The 16,738-nt window shown below is 31.7% G+C and overlaps 1 protein-coding gene across 1 annotated transcript in view; it reads left to right on the forward strand.

The window, feature by feature from the left end:
• The first annotated feature begins 4,132 nt into the window (after window positions 1-4,132).
• Window positions 4,133-16,738, forward strand: part of LOC128553127 (WASH complex subunit 1-like) — a 48,924-nt gene continuing 36,318 nt past the window's right edge. Inside the window, exon 1 of the mRNA XM_053534244.1 lies at window positions 4,133-4,220. The gene's annotated coding sequence lies outside the window, so the exon portion shown is untranslated. The remainder of the gene's footprint in view (window positions 4,221-16,738) is intronic.

The raw sequence follows: 16,738 nt of genomic DNA on the forward strand, positions 1-16,738 counted from the left end.
AATAAAGTCGACAGCAATTTATGTTCATATTGTCGTCAACAACAAGAGACAATAGAACATTTAACATTTGAATGTGCACATGTTAATAAGTTTTTATTTGACTTAAGTAATTGGGCAAAAGAAAGATTTAATATTGACATTAATTATCAGAAAAAAAAATTTCATTTTTTCGTATGATACCTGTACCAATCGAGCTGGAAATTATCTTGCTTTACTTCTAAAGTATTAAGTTTATAAAACAAAGTTTAAAGAACACTGTTGTAGGTACCTCTCTATACCAATGTTCAAAGTTTATTTTAAAGATAAACTTATAAGTTTGAAATACATTTCAGCCATAAATAATAAAATATCTGAATTCGAAAAGAATTGGTCTCAAGTTATCGAAACGATAGATAACTAAGCAAAAATTAACAACAGAATTTAAGAAATAAAGCAAAGTAAAATATTTCCTAACCTGCCAAAATATCATCTTTAAAAATACCAAAATATTGGAAAATAAAAACTTGTTAATTCCGATCTTTTATTAATAGAGCTAACCATAACTGTCTACTAAGAGTTATTAAGGGATTTTTCATTTTATTAAATCAGTTTCCCCCATTTTCACTTTTTTCTTCCTCTTTTCTTTTTTTTTCTTCTTAAACAACTTGAGCATATTTTTGTTAAATATGTGCTCTTTTTTTCCTGTCTATATTTTTTTTTTCTCATACACATTTCATCATATTTTCGTAAAATATTACCCCAACTTGTAAATTGCCTGATAACAAATGTCAATGATAATATACAACTTAAGATAGTATATGAAGTAGTTATAAAAATATGTATACATAATAGATTACTAAGATTACATGTTGAACAATATGTCTTGATATTTACATTATTAATTCATGTAATTGTACGTTTGCATCATGTGTTTATATGTATCTATATATGTACGTTTGCATCATGTGTTTATATGTATCTATATATGTATACAATTTGAAATAAACGGGGTTACCAAAAAAAAAAAAAAAAAAAAAGTTGCTTAGTTCACAGCCATAATTATGCTAATTAGCCATAATTACAATTAATTAGGTTAGTGACAAGTGGTATGATAGCAATTTTCTGCATAGACCATAATATCAACATGCTGATTAATCGGATTACAGTCATAGTGTATTAAGAATCAGCATTTGGGTATTTGGTTTATGCAGACAGAAAATTGTAAAACGTTTTTCATTCATTACTGACCTTCTTTTTCAAGTACAAGCTTTGATATATATATTTATTTTAGCGGTTTTTCAAAAAGCTTTTCTCTTGGCAAAATATAATTCTTTTATGTAAAAACCAGCTCTTTGATTTTAAAAAGAATAAGTAGAAGAAGAATGTTTTAATATAGACTCTGAACTTTACAATTTCTGGTCTATAACAATATACAATCATATATATACAAATATGGATAATGGTCAATCAAAGATTAACTTTCTATATAAATGAGGGTGGACCAACAGCTGGTTTCTTTAAACATTTTCTCCTACACATACAGTAGCTTCGCTAATATATATATTGGTATATTGTACTAATATTTAATGTCTTTACCAAATGTATGGGCGGCCGTTACCGCCAAAATTAGTATACAGCGCCACCATAGGAAAGTCCCGTAGTGATGGTGTACAGTACAAAACCAGACGATGTCAGGAAGAAGGTAAATAAAGTGCAACGAAATAGGTACTTTTTTAGTTCAACAAGGCACTGCGAAATTTAGGCGTTACGTACACAAAAAAACGCGCGTAGTGCATTCATCATTTGTTATTATCACCTGAAACTTTCAGCACCGCTAGAAAAAAAAATAGCTCGAATTGAATTCTATAGCAATTATGATAAGATAATGGCAGAATGTTAAGCAAAAATATATAGAAACAACCGATTTTTTAAATATACCCGTAATATAACATACAACGTGATCGTTTCTATTTTCTTGTCCTTAATATTTCGTTTTTATCGTAAATGAATGCAAAATACTACAGGCATAAAATTCAGACTGTCGACCAGAAGATATCAAAACAGAATGGAAAAAGCTTTAATAACTGAAAAAACGGCAGCATTTTAAAAACGTGTTTTCAGACAAACTTCTGTTAAATTTCATAAAGCTGCATTGTACTTATCGAACGGAGCTGGTTAAGTTTATAAATTTAAATAAATCTTTGTTCTTAATTTTATCTTCTGTATCTGTATCTATTCAGTTACGTAGGAGGACCAATTCTGGTATAACCCTACGGGGGAGAGTTTATTAGCACTGAGGGAGAGCTGCCTTGAAGCTCTCGACTGTATGTGCTAGCACTGCGCTGTCTTCCAGGTGGTTCCAATCTACCACGGATTTCACAAAGAATGAGTTTTTATATTGATCTGAATGAGCAAAAGGGACTTTGAATGGGCTAGAGTTTAATGTTGCCCTTCTTTCTAATATATTGCTTGTTACGTAGTTTTCATAAGCTTTTGTTCTCACAGCTCTTCCTTTCCGTTTTACTGTCAGGTATTCCTCGGGATCCACTGCCGGCACCATACCCCCTGCTATTTTGTAGAGCATCACTAGCCTGTTGTAGGTACGGCGGTCTTGCAGTGTATTCAATTTTAGAGTCTTTAGCATGTTTGTAACCGACCCTTCCTCTCTGCTCCGATAGTCGTTTAGAATGAATCTTGCTCCTTGTCTCTGAATTCTTTCAATCTTATCAATGTCTTTCTTTAAGTGTGGGTCCCAAACTATTGATCCATATTCAAGTTGTGATCGAACCAAGGCAATGAAAGCTGTTTTTCGACATTGTGTTGGGCAGTGTTTAAGATTTCTGCGCAGGAAGCCAAGTGATGAGTTCGCCTTTTTGCAAATGTTTGAGATGTGACTAGACCAGTTCAGATCTTGTGAGATTAAAATTCCAAGGTAAGGGTTTGAGTCCACTTGTTTTAGAATTGTTTTGTCTAGTTCATAAAAGTGTGTTGATTTACTTTTAATACTCAGAATGTAGCACTTTTTAGCATTAAATTTCATGCCGCACGTTTTTGCCCATTTTCAAGTTCTTCCAGATCTTTTTGGAGTGCAAGGTGATCATTGTTGTTCTTTATCACTCTATAAAGCAGACAATTATCGGCGAAGAGGCGAACAGAAGACTTCACACTCAGTGGTAGATCATTTATATGGCAGAGGAACATCAGAGGTCCCAGGACTGTACCTTGGGGAACACCGGACTCTACTCTGACACTCTTAGAGTTTTCACCCTCCACAACTACATTCATGGACCGTGTTTTCAAGTTGGTCTCTTGTTGGTTTTCAGTTACTGTAATAAAAAGAATAGTATAGACAGTCCTTGGTCATGACAGTTGTCCCCTTGGGTGTTTTGTGGGAAACCGCGGGTATCCTTAAGATAAGATAAGATAAATTTTATTTTAAGTCGGCATGGCAGAGAAACAATACAACATAAGCAACAAGCGCTTTTTAACCGACTTTATACTTGCGGATGCATTCGTAAATTAATAATTTGCAGTTATTTGCGTCCATTGTTATACGGGGTGTTCCGTAGTTTGCCGAATACAATCCTATTTCTAAAAATAGATAGCGTCACGGTGTTTAGTACTTTAAGTAGTCCATCACGGAAAATTCAATGTGTCACGGATATTAGGTGTTTGTCACGTATTTATGTCGTCACGGGCATCACGGAATTCAAGATTGTCACGGGTTTTAGGTGATCCCGTTAACAGTATTAAAACATTTTTATAACATCTATTTAAAAATTGGAACTTACAAAAACAAAACAATCATACCACCACCAATACCCAGACATATTCTAGCTTTGAATTAAGGCCCCTTTTATCATATATAGTACTAATTATATGTAAAGAAAAAATGGCAAAATTATGTGGATTCACGGGCGTACTGGCGTATAGGTAGCTACGCGCCTGATTATTTCAAGTGATATATGATAGAAATGCATAGGTTTATTCTTTATTCATTCTTCATCGGGATGATGCTGGATTTGTCTGTAAGTCGTAGGGGTGGTTGAAGTTCTTTACCTATATTGTCTGCAAAATCCTTCTTTGTGTATAATGTCTGCAGTACTCGTCTGCAAAGTATTCTGTTCCATTACCGGGTCCGGGTTTCGGGTTTTAGTCATAGCGCTTTGTGGCGGCTGTGGCCTGCGTCATCAAATTTTGAGTACACATATGGGGTGGAAAAATTTGCTAATTTTGAGGAAGTAGGCATTCAATATTACAGTTTTACTAAGTTTCCTAAGATTTCGTTGACTAATTTTGTAGTTAGAAATGTTTGTTTTGTGCGTTTTCAATGCAGTTTTATATTGTCATTTTTAACTTGGACGCTTTCCTGTGGATTTTACTAAAATTTTTAGATACAAAAAGGTCACATGATAGGTACACTAATTGGGCTCTTATTGTGTACCCGGATATCGGCCGTTATACCGATTTTTACTTATTTTAAATAATGGGTTTGTGATTGTTACACTGAAATGCGCGGTGATTTTCAATCAGGCTATTTTGCCTGCTGCACAGTAAATGGGCCAATTTTTTCAAAAAACATGTAGCCTGTTATGCTGTAGTTTCGATCCCCTTAACACTTCCTTCTGCGCATGCGCATTAACAAAGACATGTGCGAGGGTCAAAATTAGGTCAAAGTATATTTTGGGCATTCCTTCAAAGATATAAGGGTGGTTTTCAAAATAATGAAGCAAAAGTGTGACATAGGGGTTGAAAATTCAAACTTATTTCTTATGGTGGTCACCTATTTTTTATTATAGCAAATACTTCAAATTTCAAGGAAATAACTTTGGGGAAGTGTTGAGAAATGCCAATCAGAATATATTTCAGCCTTTAATTCGAAAGTTCAGTGAATTTCCAGTAAGGTGGGTGATAAATGTTGCATGGTTTTATGACAAGGAAATATGTATAACAGTAATTTTTTCAACATAAATGATAAGTAATGGGTGTATGTGTATGGTTTGAAACTTCTTTAATCATATGTTTGTGGACATTGGTTTTTAAAATCACCCTTTCTGCACAAATTTGACATGAAAATAAAACTTTACCTAGAAAAGTTGTTGCTGAATGCAAAATAACTATCATATAATTATAAAACCAACTTTTTTCTGACATGTTGCATGTTTATAAACCACATGCCAAATTTCAAGAATGTCCAGTAATTCTAATTTCTAGAATTGTCTACTCAAAATTGAGTTATTTTAAAGATGCACAGGGGACACATACTGAAGATCAGTGTAATATTCATCCATTATTAGTTTTCTATTCATAAAAAGACTACTGGTAATAAACTTTAGACAAATACTATCAAAAAATGGTTTATTCCACAAAATAACTACAAAATTGAAAATTTTCACTACAAAAACATGAAAATTCAACAAAATGTAACGCTTTAAATGAAAAATAAGTGACTTTATACATAACTAACAAATTGAAATCATTTAATTTACATGAACTGCTTATTCATATTAGAAAAATGACAAAATACCATGCATGATAAAATGGAATAGTAAAATTCATACATACTTTATAATGTTACTAAAAAGGGTGCACAGGGGACAAATTGTATCAAAATATTTATTCATAGAATATGTTCATGGTAAGTAAAATTCTTTTAACTACATAATATTTACTAGTGAACATTTACATATTTAGGTAAACTTAAGAGCTTAAGAAGCAATAAACTTGATATTTCCACTTTTAAACTTGAAAATTGGCAACTTCGGAAAAAAATGCAAACAATGAATTTTTAATTGTCCAGGGTTTCTTATATAATGCTAAATTATCAAGTAATGCCTAAATTTTGCATACACACTGCTAAGAATATAGAAATGCCACCACAAATTACAGTAATGCTATGATAATTGATATATGTCAAAAAAAAGGGTGCACAGGGGACATCACTTTTGGCCTTGTGAATGTTTAACAGTCAGTAATATGTGAAGTTGAAGGCTGCTTTTGTATCTGTTGTAACTCCCTTTCAAGGAAAATAAAGTAAAATCCCATTTTATTTAAAGAATAAAAGAAATCTGACACTTAACAACTGAAAAGGTGCACAGGGGACATTTTTAGGTGTATAGACATTCATCAAGTTTCTGAGAAAGTTGATTTATTAAAGAAAAAAATCATACTGTGTCTTCACAGCTGAAAGGATAAAGATCTTAGAAAAACATTAAGACTTTAGAAAAGTAATAGGGTTATGAAATTGTAGTGTTCAACATTTAAATTTAGTATTTTTTTCACTATTTTTCGTGAAAAGGGTTCCATCACAAGATGTGAAATATTGGTAACAATAAGATGTAGGTAATGAAAAGAAGTATTTTATTTAAATGTGCAGAGTTTAAGTTACATTAAAAAGCCAAAGCTGTAACAATAAATCATGGTTTTAAAAAGTAAAGCTCAGTTGAAAACTATACTTCATGCAAAATGTCACACTTTTTTGGGTGCACAGGGGACAAAATTAGCTATATAATTTAATATAACTTTAAAACTGCTTGAGCCAGCAAGATAAAATTGCACACATTTATTGAGTACATTGATTTGGATATATTTTGCTCCAAAACACATTCTAAAACTGAACTGAATTAAAGTAAGGTGAGAGAGAAGAAAAAGCTTCATTATTTTGAAAACCACCCATAAATAGCTTAAAACACAAAGAAATATAAAATATATAAATTATGCATACATAAAACCAGCCATGTCATCGGTCTGAATCACTAAAAAGCTTTCTTGTTAATTCGCACCCTCTGAATGCATATGTGTAGAAAGTCTTGTTTAACGTGAAAAATTAGTATTTACCGCACAGTTCACTTTGTTCATTCCATCCTGAAGCCACTTGTATGTAGAATTGTAAAATAACGATGTACAAACTGGAAAGTGTAACTTTTTAAAAACACATGTCAACTGGATGGTTAGTTTCTGGACGAAGAAATTAGTTTTAGGCACTGCAGCCTTATTTCGTTTGACCCTCTATAAGACACCAATTAGTTGGTTGAAAAATCAAAAATACTGGCATTATGCAACAAAATGTATTATTAAATAAGATTCAAAGCAAAATCAAGAAATTTAGAGTCAAAAGAGCAGGTGCGCGGACAATTGCATGACCCAACAACCCGCGAAAACGTCAGCCGCTCGCCTCATTTTGCATTAAAAATGGCGGACCAGTAAGTATGAATTTAACGGTAATATACGGGGTTTTTGAAAGGGAAGCAACTACCGGCTGAAAAATCAATACACACCTGCAAGAGTACGGTTGCGTGGAAGAAAGTTTAGCGAAAATTAAATGGAAACTTCAACGATTTAATGGCAAATAATCGGGAATTTAGATGAAATTAAGGTCGAATATATACTGTGTCAACCATTTGTTTGACGATTTATCTGCTGTTTGCGCATGTTGAGCGATAAATTCGCGTTTTACGCCTAGGTGAATCTTCGACGTATCGAACGTAACCGGTACTTGGCTGATGTCAGATGCGTCTCGTGCGTTATTTCGGAAAATGCTAAGGGATCGAAACCACAGGAAGGGTCGAATTGACAAGAAGCAGGCATAACTGCATTTTATTTATAGAGGAACATCTGTTTCAAGTTTTGATAAAACTGTTTTTAATGTGTCTTATTAGTATTCAAATGCTGCAGTAAAAAAAAATTACATAATCAACCCAAAAAAAATTTGAAAGCCATTTTATGGCTGAAAATAGGCTTAACCCTTTCCCACATGGAAACGTTTATCACCGTATCTATCGATTACCAAACAGAAACGTATTGACCCGTGTCTATCGGTTCCCCGATAGAAACGTATTATACCGATTAACGGCCATTTGAACAGAATCGTTTTATCCCGTGTCTCATAATCAATCGCTTTATTTTCGTTCTTTTCCTAAAGAAACAAATTCCGGATGTTTACTAACTCAAAATATGGGATTTCGTCATCATTATTTACGTAAAAGATCATGTGGTTACTATTTAAATTTATCGAGTACTTTGCATGTGCACGACGCTACGTCATGGAAAATTACTGAGAAACTGCTTGCAACTAGCCGTTTCGCGGGGCTTTCCTCGTTCTAAAAATAACAACCATTTAACATCAAAGTATTTTTAAATGTGTTAGGTCATGAAGGTCACGCGTGATGCATGCAGATTTCCCCTAAACAACAATTTGTGTATACGATGGCTTGGAATTTATGGCCTTAAATAACGGGAAGTGTTAATCAAAACAGAAGAACCGCGGCTTTCAAATATTTTATGACACCCCAAGAGTTAATTGCTGCGGAAGTCACCCGTGATGTACCGACGTTTGATCATCAAAATATTACGTAATATTATCTTAAAAATATTTAATTTTTAGCACAAGAATACTGTAGTCGGTTACGAGTCTCGATCTCCACGATCTTTTTGCACTTTCAGAAATTTTACGATCCGTTATTTTTGTAGTGTTATTCAGTTTGATGGTTGTTTTTTATATAAAAATACTTACCTATTCCGATTCGGAAGATAAGTCTATTAACTATAAATCAAACTTTCAAACATCAAAATGAAATTGTATATGAATTTCAATGTGAAAGTAATCCAAAAAAGAATTTTATGCCTAAAAATATATATTCCCGTACTTTAACACTTTATATCTTCGAAACTCAAAGAGAAACTACAATAAATTTTGTATCATCGGAAAGAGAATTTAAATTGCTATAAACTTTATATTGACAAAAATAATGTCAAACTTACAGAAAATATTAAAATAATGACATTTTTAACATGTGTGTGTGTAATCACAAAATAATGCCAACACCTCTGTTCAGATAAGACAGTCACCTTTATCAGCCATATACCGATTATTGATTATTGATTATCACTTATCAGTGTTATGTAAAAGCGGTTACTTTGGCTTCTGTTCTGTGTGGTAAAGGGTTAATGACCAGTCAGGGGTGTAACTGTTTCAAGTTATCACAGTTTATAACCCATTTGAGTTACTGCGTTTACTTTCATAACTTGTTTCAGTTATCATAAAATATTTCAAAGCCCTCCTGTGTCAGTTCCTCATTTTGAATGTGACTAATGCAATCATTTCCTGAACCCATGGCCTTAAAAAATTATCTTTCCAGCTGTGCAGTAAATTTTTTTACGCAAGGCTGATAAAGTCTTACGCAAATGGTATTTAAGCTATAAAACTCTTAACAGCCCATTATGCTCATCAGGTCATGATCAGACTAAAAGAGAATTTGATTAACCACAGTTTGCTACTAATTATACTTTAAAGGTCACTTTGTGAGAACAGTAAAAAGGCTTTTTTTGAATAACTTACCTGGGTTATCCTTATTTTATAACTAATACAGGTTATAAAATGCTTGAGAAAGTAACTGAAATAGGTTACATAACTTAAAACAGTTACACCCCTGACTGATGACATACCTATCATGAAAAAATGAAAAATAAATAGATCTGCAGCCTTGCTGGCAAAAAAAATGATAAATATCAAAAGTTATGTGTAACGTCCGTCCCTGTAACGTCCGTCCCCCTATATATGCTTTTCTTAATTTTGTACAAAATGCAGTGTTTTAATGTTTTGATGGTAATATCTGATACTATTATTTCACAAGAGTATGTAAAAAGTATGAAATTATCAAAAACAATGTTGAAAATTTTTTTTCCCCATACTTCTGAGTATTTTAAATTGAAAACTAGAAAAAAGACCTGAAAATTGGAGCAAAAATCTTTGTTTTTTATGCTATGTGAGGAAATTTAAATGAAATTAACTCCTGATATGATATGATAGGACATGGATCAATAAGTAATAAATATATAAAAACATTCATTTAGATTTATATGATGTTGTATCATCTCCATCTGAAAAATAGGGGGACGGACGTTACAAAAATTGTGATAATTGAATATTTCTTATATTCTGATTTTGTTATCCATCAGTAACTTTTTGTAGTTTATATATTGATAAATAAAGATGCTGTGTGTTAAATCATTCCCAATAAAACATTTGATTTATTTACAAATATGAGGACATTATTCAAAAGAATAATATGTCACATGTAACAAGACCCCTGCTGGAACAACAGTTGGCTATAAAAACAGCATGAGAAAAATAAACAAAACTGATAAAATGGATCCACTTAACTGGGCCCAATTATACATGTATATATCTCCGTATCCTTGTAAGATTCTAAAAACAACACTTGCATAAACACATACTTTGGGAAAACTTAAGCGTTATACAAGGTGCCATAAAACTGGACCCTGTATATACGTTTCTGGATCCATACCTAGTCTTGTAAAAACACTGACTCTCTTAATGAACCTTGTATATACAAAGTGATTTCTTTTGAAAAAGTGAGAAAGGGGAGGAGCTTGCTGTCATATGCAGATTAGGAGTGGGACTAGATGTGTGAAATTCTTTTAAGTTGAACTTATTTTATGATCCAGGCTCATGCCAGTGATGATGGCCATATGGTTGTGTAGACCCTTAAATTGAATACAAAAAATTCTAAACTATGATCATTTCATAAACAAAATCCGATGTGTCATGGCAATGAATCACATATATTTTAAGTAAATGTACCAACTGTTGTACAGGGTCCAGGGTATTTTTTTTTCACACTCATATTAAGGACCCAAAAAGTATTTTAGTCATTACAGCATATTTTTCCCCTCCTAATGGATCCTTCCTTCTATCCCCAAAACTGGGGAATAGAAAACACTGTCTATATAAATGTATTTTCAGCATTACTTTCAGATTACATACTTCAGGGATTTTTCTTAATCTATGACTTTTGTATATGAATATGATTTATAGCAGTATCTGTGAAATTCAAAATGAAACAAAATGATCCTCCTCACCTCAGTTAAAAAAGTGTTTGATGTCAGGGCTCTTATCCCCTTCTTGTGCTGAGATCATTATTACTGTCACTTTCTTAAAAGTGTATGATATTATATGATACATATCATTTACATGTTCATGAAAAGAAATAACTTAATACATTTTCTCATTTTGTTCTGTTTCGTTTTGTTTTATGCTTCAACATAGTTTTTGCAAAAAAAAATTGTTAGAAATTATGGTGAATTTGTAACGTCCATCCTAATTTACTTAACTCTAGCAGTAAGATGTACCATTACCACACACATATCTTTTATTGAATGACATTAGCATAGTAATGAAAATTTAGAAACACCTTTCATTAAGTCAGTGAATACATAGGATGAACACTATCAATTTCCTGATTAAAAAATACTGTTTTCTTTTTCTCTCCATATTTTAAAACTCTAATTCAGCATAATAATTTCTTTTTATTTTATTACTTTGTATCATTTTTCATTCATCTAGATAGGTTTAACATTAACAGAATCTGTATTTATTCAGTAAAGCAACATTAAAGCTTGAAAAACAAATGTATATAATTAGTGTAACGTCCGTCCCCTCATAATGTAACGTCCGTCCCCCTTTACCATCAGTTTCTCTTTGCTAGTTTTGAAGCCTATATAAAAAAGAAATATACAAAACACTGAATTGTTTAATAACTTATGTTCTTGGGTCTTTATTTAAAAGGTTGTTATCCAATTAAGTGTAATATTATAAATGGTAACAGGAAAAATATGAGTATGGCTGTTTTTACCTTCTCTGCTTCGACAGGTAAAATAACAAAAAAAAATTATTTTTTCAATTTTTGGCAAATTTTTTATAAGTTTCTTGTAAATATGTACTGGTTTATTGATTTGGTGAATTTTCTCATCTAAATGATAGTAAACAGCTTCAGAAACAAGCTTTTTACATTGCCATGTAACATCCGTCCCCTTGCCCAACCACTGATAGAAAATGATGTATAAAAACAAAAATCAGCAAAAAGATATCTATTATTTTACTTTTTCATGAAGTTAAAACATACAACTTCACGAAAAAGGCTTAACAGGTAAGAAATCTTTAACTTTAATTTTTGACTTTGGTGCTAACACATTTGGCCCATTTACTGTGCAGCAGGCAATTTGGAATGTCGCGTTTGGATGTATCGGGACAGATTTCACAAACAACCATTATCCCTGTTTCTCGTATTCTCAGGTTTTCTCATAATCTCGTTTTTTGCCTTAAAGTTGTCAAATAATTTAATGTTTGTTATTTTCTAGACAGGAATGGTTCAGAACTGACACTCTGAAAATTTCAAGTGATTTGAACGCATATGCCTACTTCTTGTCAATTCGACCCTTCCTGTGGTTCCGATCCCTTAGCATTTCCCAAAATAACGCACGAGACGCATCTGACATCAGCCAAGTACCGTTTACGTTCGATACGTCGAAGATTCACCAAAGCGTAAAACATGAATTTATTTTATCACTCAACATGCACAAAAAGCAGATAAATCATCCAATAAATGGTTGCCACAGTATATATTCGACCTTAATTTCACCTAAATTCCCGATTATTTGCCATTAAATCCTTGTAGTTTCCATTTAATTTTCGCTAAACTTACTTCTACGCAACCAGACTCTTGCAGGTGTGTATTGATTTTTCAGCCGGTAGTTGCTTCCCAGTGTTTCCACTGTTTTTTCCGCCACTTAAATTTTTTAAAGAAAAAGGTGCGCACTGCAGAGGATCAATAATGTTAAAAAAAATAGAATTAATATAATATCACTCAATTAGTTCAGTTTTTTAAATTTATTTTCTACATTCCACAAATAACTCTACAAGCAGATGCATACACATTAACATTGATTTATCATGTCTACATCTACGGAGATACTCCCAACAATCAATCTCTGATCATAACTGGGAGATCGGGGCAGTTGTTAAAAGCATGTTGCTATATGTTACATGATACATGATATTCATGTTGTTAAAAGAGTGAGAGCAGTAATATACACACGGGTGAAACACAATATAGGGAACAGTAGTGTTGCACTTGGAGGTGAAAAAATAAGTTCTTAATTTTGGCAAAAAAAGTATTTTTCTACATAGTAGAATGCTTGAAGTATAAGCAACTTAAGTGGTTTGCTGGTACTTGCATCGGAAATGTAATTTTTAAAGGCTGATAAAATGCATATTTTTGCTGGTTACGGACACTACAAGTGGTACATTTTGTAAAATAAAGGTTCAAATTTATGATAAACTTGAACTATTTTTACTGTTTTGTAGGACAAACACATGGAAATACATAATGCAAGGCAAAAATAGGACTGGAAAAGGTATAGACACTGAAAAAAGAAACATATTGTTGGATATTACTTTGTTGCTAAAAAAACATGTATATTTCAAATCATCTGACATCTTCAATTTCAGTGTTAATGATGAAAACTTAATGACTTAGATTAAAGGGAAAGTGATTAATTTTCAAAAAAATCCTAAATATTGATAGATACCAGTAAATGGTTACGGACACTACAAAAAGCCTCAACAATTGTTTTGCATTAGATTATGTTAAAAACATTAAACCCACTCATGAATTATTTGGTATAATGTTAAAATGATATCTGAATGGAAAGTGTATTTAAATTTGATATTCTTCAAACAAAAATATACAACTTGCCAAATTAAAACCAGTGAAAAAGAAAACAGAATAACAAAATCTGAAAACTTCCTGTTTTCATGAAATCTTGTAACTTAATAAGCAATACCAAGTTCTCTAAATGATACATTATTATCAATACTTTGTATTCATATCACACAACTAACACTTACACTTTTTCACTCAAGAATGTCACTAACCAGAAAAAAGAAATTAAGTTCATGGTTATGGACACTACACTATGATTATCTAACGAAAGTACACATGTCTATATTTTTTTTGTAACTTTTTTTTTTCAAATTTTCAGATGTCTTGGTGTTGAAAATGTAGCCCCATTATCTGTCATAGTAGTTTCATCTATAAGTGCAACAACATTGTCTCTTATCTCCTATGACAGATCCTGTTTGTGCGGACACATAAATTTCTTTCCACTCTTTTTCCTTCATCATGTGATTTTGATATTAGTTCTGCTTTCTTAACTAATCTAGTTTTGAGTTACTCTTCTCTACTTCTTGTTGCTGTCTCATTCTACAATCCTTCTTTCTTTCTCTCTCATTTTTCTTTTAATTTTCACATTGGCCTGGATTGAGTTCCTTTCTGCCTTTCTTGCCATTTAACCTCTTCTAACGTATTCAGCATTTTTGTGCCTTTTAAGTGTTCAGCACTGCAGCTGCCTCATCAGATCAAAACTCTATCTCTGAGTCACAAATGCACAATAAAATCAGATATACTTCTATGTATAAAGCAATTAAATTGCAGTATAAAACTAGATATTATAACCATACGACACAGATGCGCACACATACTGTGCCATTCTCTGTAAAGCAAGAATGATCATAACTGCCGCCAGTAAAAATATATTCAGAGAAGATTCCTTCCCCTATGGTCATCTGCACATTAAGCTTGTTCATCTGTTAAAGTTTGAAGCAAATCAGGCTAAAAGTTTGGGAATCGTTTGACACACAGGATTTTCCCCTATCATACTATATTCCATATAGCAAAAATTATCAAAAGGCCATAACTAAAGTAAAAACAGTCACAGAAAAAAATTCTCCCCTTACAGTCATCTGCACATCAAGCTTGTTTATCTGTGAAAGTCTGAAACAAATCAGGCTACTAATGTTGGAGGAGTTGGACACATAAAAATGTTTCTCTATATTCCTTATGATTAAAACAGAAACTGTCAAAGGGCCATAACTGTAGTAAAATAGTTACAGAAAAAAATCCTTGCTTTATTGTAATATACACATCTTGAGCTTGTTCATCTGTGAAAAGTTTGAATCAAATCAGGCTAATAGTGTGGGAGGAGTCAGACACACAAGATTTTTCTAGATATATTCTAAATTTTTATATAAAAATATCATAGTTTCATAACTGTGGTTAAAAAAGTCACTGAGAAATTCCTTCTTTTATGGTTATCTACACATCAAGGTTGTTCATCTATGAAAGTTTGAAGCAGAGCAATCTAATTGCGGGAGGAGTTGGACACACAATATTTTGAACGAACTGACGGACGTACATGCATAGAGCAGCAACACTATATGCCCATCACATAAATATAAAATCTCATCTAAATGAATATACATGTGCCTGTCATCACATGGTTTGTACTTTGTACTTCTTGAAGAGATTTTTCTTTCATTTGCAAGTTTTTAGATATTACTTTTAATCATTAATACTCGTAAAGATTTATTCACTTAAACTGTAAAATGTAAAATAATTTAAACAGAAATTTCAGTAATACTTGTTGTCTTTTTACATTGTTTTAATTTCTGTAGTGTCCGTAACCAGATAACACCGCCCCTCTGAAACATTTTGGAAAGAAACATTATTGTAAGCTATATAAATTTGAATTATCTTAACAATGATGCTCCTGAAGAAATTTGTCTTAGTGAATAACTGTTAATTATCATTATCACATCTTTACATTTTTAATATAAATTTGTGCAATTTAGATGATAAACATGATTTTTAGCACTTTTGAACTGAATCTATATTTTTATATCTGAAAATATTTGTCAACAAATACATATATTTGTTTTTTCACAATTATAAAATATAAACTTTGAAATGATAATTTTTCATTTTTCTGTAAAAAGATGCAAGTTTTAATTTTTTCAGCTCTTGTTACGGACACTACAGTTTCAAGTAGCATCATTAAATAGACAAGATTTACCTTTTGTAGTAAAATTATTAATAGACTTTGTTAAATTTGTCATCAGTGAACCTTCCATATTGAAAAAAATAGTGATTCGTTATCTCTCGTCGCTTCCATGTTTGCTATGACATCTTTCAACAGAAAATAATGCTGTATATAAAGATGCCGCAATAAGGGTTTTCCAATGTGTTGAAACATCAACAAATTGATGGAAAATAAAGTTGATTAATTAACTTGTGAAATCAGTTATTACTTTCATAAGAATAACTATAAATAAAATTTAAAAAAATTGTTTATTTACACCATTGAAAGACAGGTTACGGACACTACAGGGTTTTTGTAGTGTCCGTAACCATATTAGTGGTGCTACAGCAAAAATGTAGTTAATGATAAAGGAAATAGCATAAAAATTTAATGTCAACAGTTAAATTTGATAAGAAAAAATCAATAAAGACTCTCATAATATCTTACAAATCTACAAAATACAATTGGTTACGGACTCTACATCTTTTCATAAAAACCTGATTTTCAATTTTAAAAATTCATACAATTAAATTTCAGAAATACATGATTTTGATTTTTTTTTCTTTAAGAACTATTACAACAGAGATATGATTCTGGACTCAAATATTAAAGAAAAAATAATGTTAACATTGCAATTATTCATTATAACAAAAGGAAGGAATTTCAGTGAAAAACTGCATAACATCTTACCCATTTCACATTTTTCTCGACAGCTTCAACAATTTTCATCCGATCATGACAAATCAAACACCAAAATAACCCTTAAAAAATTGTCTTTATGCTGATAACATACATTTGCATGGAAATATATAATATCAAACCATTATTTTATTTGAAAAATATGGAAAATTCTAAGTGCAACAACATAACGCTTCAAAAATGACTTTTTCTTGATGCGTTTTTTGCCACTGCTTGAAAACCATTTGAGCTAGATCAATAAAATTTGGCACAGAACTTCTTCGTATTAAGTGTTATGAAGAGTAAATGTTAAATTGCAATAAAAGGTTAGGAAATTTATGAAAACCATGTATAACAATGTGAT

This window comes from Mercenaria mercenaria, unplaced genomic scaffold, assembly GCF_021730395.1.
Source record: "Mercenaria mercenaria strain notata unplaced genomic scaffold, MADL_Memer_1 contig_3516, whole genome shotgun sequence".
Classification (NCBI taxonomy): Eukaryota; Metazoa; Mollusca; class Bivalvia; order Venerida; family Veneridae; genus Mercenaria; species Mercenaria mercenaria.